General features: G+C 36.3%; 1 pseudogene; it reads left to right on the top strand.

The window, feature by feature from the left end:
• The first annotated feature begins 307 nt into the window (after positions 1 to 307).
• Positions 308 to 778, top strand: LOC122444016 (annotated as a pseudogene).
• The last annotated feature ends 4934 nt before the right edge of the window (positions 779 to 5712 follow it).

Consider the following 5712-nt stretch of genomic DNA (forward strand, 5'->3'; position numbering starts at 1 on the left):
AAAAAATCAATACATAGTGTTACTGACAACCAAGCTATTGTCTTTTGGTGATTTTGTGCTGAAACAGATAGTTGTAAAAGAGAATGATGGTGTTTTTCATGCATCATATGTTGCCCTCAAACCAATAGCATGATCTATAAATAATGATTTGTGGCAGGACTTAAGCATTGAAATAAAGTCATTTGTGAAAGTTTGATGAACATCTTTGCCTGTTTTTATTTTCAAAACAGTAAAATAAAAGACATCTAAGCTTGAAAGATAATGTTTAAAGAATAGGTTACAGCTTTCTGGTGGCAGAGTCTGGAAAAGATGTGTAGAAATGATACTTCACAAGGGGAATGAAAAGAAGGAAGAACAGGCCATTTTCTCCTTCAGGTTTGGCCCTCAGGTGGCTGAAGAGAAAATGTATATGGTATGTGCCACATCTTTGCATCCTTCAATGACACTTTTGTCCATGTCACTGATCCTTCTGGCAAGGAAACCATCTACTGTGTAACTGATGGGATGAAGGTGAAGACCGACTGAGATGAATCATCTCCATATGCTGCTATGTTGGCTGCCCAGGATGTAGCCCAGAGGTCAAGGAGCTGGGCATCATTGCCGTCCACATCAAGCTCCAGGCCACAGGAGGAAATAGGACCAAGACTCCTGGACAGGGGTCTCAACCAGCCCTCAGAAGCCTGCTTGCTCAGCAATGAAGACTGGGCAGATTGAGGATGTCACTCCCATCCCCTCTGACAGCACTCACCAGAAGGGTTGCTCTGATTGCCATCTGTGAACAGGACTCCTCAAATTATTATTGTTCTCTGTTAAATTGCCATGATGTAAGCTCAAAAAAAAAAAAAAAAAAAAAAAAAGACTAGGTTACAGAAAATTCATCAACTGACTACTTAAAATTTGGCCTTTTGCCACACCTGTGAGGCTTAAACTGCAAGGTCAGTCAAAACAAAGGCAGTTGTTGTTGATGAATGATTGAACATGCATTAGCTTTGTGAAAGTGGAGCACCAAATAGGAAGGTCCCACTACTAGAACACTAGCATCTGTGTTTGTTGGATGGTATATTGGTACAAATTTTTGGAAGGTGCTTTGACCTTATAAACAAAATTTTAAATGCAATGTCCTCTGATTGAGCAAGGCCATTTCTAAGAATTTGGTACATTGACATAATGGCACAGATCTGCAAAACAAGGAAAGCTTATTGCTGAACATTGATAATATTTGTGACAGTTGTCCATCTAGACAATCTAAATCTAACAGTAGAGTTAAGAACTTCATTGTAGTTACCAGAGGCAGAGGTATGGGAAGGAAGGATAGGATGAAGATAGTCAAAAGGTACGCACTTTCGGTTATAAAGTACTAGAGATGTAATGTACTAGGGATGTAATAAATGTCATTAACACTGCTTTAATTTATATAAGAGTTTAGAGAGTAAATCCCAAGAGTTCTCATCATATGAAAAATATTATTTTTTCTATTTCTCTACTATTGTTGCCCTTATGATCACTAAGTTTATTGTGATAATCATTTCATATGTATGAAAGTCAAATCATTGTGCTGCCTCACCTTAAATTTATACAGTGCTGTATGTTAATTGTATGTCAATAAAACTGGAAGAAAAACAACTTTATTGGCATTCCACACTGAAGAATACTATTTAGGCACCAGGAAGAAGGAGGTAGGTTATGTGCATTGGCTTGGGAATAAGGCTGGAATATACTGGGGAGAAAATGACAAGTTGCAAAGCAGCATGCATCATGTGATTTTATTTTGTAAAATAAATATAAGAAAACAATCTGAATACACATTTGTGTGTACACTCATAAATCATTTAGGAAATATGTTCATGGCAAACTGTTGAGTGGTTAATTCTTAGAAATGGGAACAGAGGTGCTTCATTTGAATTTTTTAGGATGTACTTACATTACTTTTTCTGTTTGAAGGCAGAATTTCCTTTTTGTTTCTTTTAAGAACAAGGAAGCATGTTGTCAGTTAGGTCCTGACTGAAAAGCATTGTACTTCTTTCTTGCACTGACCATATCAGAGACAAATGGCAGTGGTGACTGGATATAAAAAGACACCGTGGACAGTAGGTAAAATCAGTCCTCTCCATCTAAAGAGAGAGCTGCTCTATCTTACAGTACTTCTGGCAAAAGGCTTCAACCAGGTAATGTACTAAAATCACTTATCAAATAAAGATAATATATTATTTAAGGAGTTAAATTTATCTATTTGTATCTATTTATATTGCTCTATTTCAAGTTTGGAGGATGAAGGATGCTTTTTCTTCTTACCCAAGTTATTTCTCTTCCCAGGCCTACATCTGTCTCTCTCTAGACACTACTCAATTAAAATAAATTTTAAGATATTTTAAAACAGGAGGCAGAAGCTATCTCACGAATGGTTCTAAAATAAGTGTTATTTCTGGAAGTTTCCAAATGGGCTAAGGGAATAGAGTGGGTCAGCACATACTTGTGGGATCCAACAAGTAACCCAACAATTATTAAGAGACTGAAGAGCAACTACCCAAAGACCAAAGACCAAGAGTAACTCACCAATATGGCACTTGTATCTCCACCTGTTAACAATGTCTGTCTATCAATTTAGTACCTGTGAAAGCAACCCAAGAGCTAACAGAAAGTATTAAAAACATATTTCTCAATTACTTTGAATAATAGCAGTTTAATCTTGGAAAACATCATTTGAACTCTTTTAAAGGGATTAAAAAATGTTCATTGCAGTATTTAAACACAAAATTACACATATAATAAATGAACAGCTTGTTAAATTTTCACAAATGCAACTCTTCCATATAGGCAGCATCCAGGTTAAGAAACAGTACATTATCAATACCCCAGAAACAGCTAATTTTTTTTAATGTCAGGGGACAATAAATTCTTGGGCCTGTTTTTGGATTGTCTTGGGAAAGATCAATGTCACAATATTGAATTCTCCAATTTATGAAGGTGGTTTATCTCTTACAAAGGGAAGCTTTGTAATTTAACAGCCTTTCTGGGAAATGCTGGAAAATCAGGAAGAGTGACTAAGTTCTTCAGTTTCTTCTGAGAGTCCCTGCAGGAAGATGTCCTGCTTCACTGCTTCCTCCAGGAAGGATATGGATATGCTCCTTGTCTTCATGGTATGGGTAGACTTGCCAGGTGGAGCCTCCAGTTTTCTAGCCATCGCTCTCATTTTACCATCCCAGTCACTGCAGGTGTTCAGTGTCTTCCTCCATGCACAGAACATGCTCCATCATCTTATGCCCTCCATTTTCTCTGCCGAGAATGTTTAGGTTGGCTTGGAGCAACACACTTGGGTGATCTTCCATCTCGGGTGGGGCTCTTGGTCCAGCCTCCTACTTTGCTGGTCATTCTAGTGGTGCTGCTGGCTGTTCCCTGTGGGTTTTGACCTCCTATCCAGGAGCTTTCCTAAATGTGTTCCTCATACAAGTATGTGTTCAGGGCAAACAGGGATATATTCTTATTTTTTGTAGAAGTATACTTGATGCACAATATAAGTCACAGGTATACAACATAGCATGCACAACTATTAAAGGTTCCACTCCACTTATAGTTATTATAAAACATTGCCTGTATTCCCTGTGTGGTATAATATATCCTTGTAGCTTAATTTATACCTAATGGTTTGTACCTCTTAACCCCTACCCTTATATTGCCCCTCCCTTCTTCTCTCTCCCCATGGGTAACCACTAGTTTATTCTCTATGTCTGTCAGCCTGTCCGTTTTCTTACAGTATTCACTAGCTTGTATATTTTTAGATTCCATATATAAGTGATACCATACAGTATTCGTCTTTCTCTGTCTGACTTATTTCACTTACCATAATGCCCTCCAAGTCCATCCATGTTGCTGCAAATGGCAACATTTCATTCTTTTTTTTTATGGCTGGGTAGTAAAGCATTGTGCATATGTATACCACATCTTCTTTATACATTTATTTGTTGATGGATGTCAACAAATATCTTGGCATGTTCCATATGCCATATCTTGGCAATTGTAAATAATGCTGCTCTGAATATTGGGGTGCATGTATCTTTTTGAATTAGTCTTCTAATTTTTATTGGAGTATAGTTGATTTACAATGTTGTGTTAGTTTTGGGTGTAGAGCAAAGTGAATCTGTTATACATATACATATATCCATCTTTTTTAGATTCTTTCTCCATATAGGCCACTACAGAGTACTGAGTGGAGTTTCCAGTGCTATACAGTAGGTCATTATTAGTTATCTATTTTATATAGTAGTGTGTGTATGTAAATTCCAATCTCCCAATTTATCCCTTCTCCTTCTTCCCATGGTAACCATAAGTTTATTTTCTACATCTGTAGATATATCTAGAAGTGGATCTATATGCAGGAGTGAAATTGCTGGGTCATATGGTAGTTCTATTTTTAGTTTTTTGAGAAGCTACCATATTGTTTTCCACAGTGGCTGTACCAATTTATATTCCTACCAACAGTATACAATGATGCCCTTTTCTCCACCTCTTCCCAACATTTGTTATTTGTATTCTTTTGGATGATAGCCATTCTGACAGGTATGAGATGATATCCCATCATGGTTTTGTTCTGCATTTCTCTGATGATTAGTGATGTTGAACATCTCTTCATGTGCAGGTTGGACATCTGCATTTCCTCTTTGAAAAAAGTGTCTATTGAGGTTTACTGCCCATTTTTTGATTGGGTTGTTTGTTATTTTTATGCTGAACTCTATGAGCCAAAAGGGATACATTCTTAACCTGAAATGCTTCCCCCTAATTTCCATAATAAAATTTTTAACATAAAAAAAGAAAAAATTGAATAGTTCATCAAATAAGCTAGAGTTAACAATTGTTAATATTGACCATATTTACCACACTGATCTTGTTAAGATGTTGTAGATACAGATATCATATTTTACCCTAAATATCAGAAGGCATCCCTAAAGTTAATACCTTTTCCTACATAACCAGAAAACATTATCATCTCTAACAATATTAACAATAATTTCTTCATATAATCTAATATCTAGAAGTTACTTAAGATTTTCCAACTGTTTCCAAAATATCTTTATACCTGGTTTATTCATGTTATTTCATTGTATGTTTTTTCGTTGTATTTTTTTATGTGGACCATTTTAAAAGTCTTTATTGAATTTGTTATAACATTGCTTCTGTTTTTTATGGTTTTTTTTTGGCCACAAGGCCTGTAGGATCTTTGTTCCCTGACCAGGGATCAAACCTTCACTCTCTGCATTAGAAGGCAAAGTCTTAACCACTGGACCACCAGGGAAGTCCCTGTCTGTTTCATCTTGAACTACCTTACCATTCACTTGTTGAAGCACCGTCTAGATTTGTCTGTTTGCTTCCTCAGAGCAGTGTGAGTTGTTTCTTCATCTCTTCTACGTCCTTTCACCTAGAAGTTAAACATTTTTCGGCAGAAAATACTTCATAGCAGAGGTGATATATACTTTCTATTTCATCATATTAGAAGGCACATGAATCTGATTCTCTTAATATTTGCAATGCTAAGATTGATCCTTGGGTTAAGACGATAACAGCCTTATCCTAGGATTATAAAATTACATTTTCTTGCTTGTGCATAGCAAGTAATCTTTGAGGTGAAATTTTGCAAATATGTAAAACACTGGTTCCCCATTGATCTTTCACATAATGCTTTTCACATCTTTGTTGATCCTTGCCTGAATAAACTATATC

The sequence above is a fragment of the Cervus canadensis genome, chromosome 6, assembly GCF_019320065.1.
Source record: "Cervus canadensis isolate Bull #8, Minnesota chromosome 6, ASM1932006v1, whole genome shotgun sequence".
In the NCBI taxonomy this organism is placed as follows: Eukaryota; Metazoa; Chordata; class Mammalia; order Artiodactyla; family Cervidae; genus Cervus; species Cervus canadensis.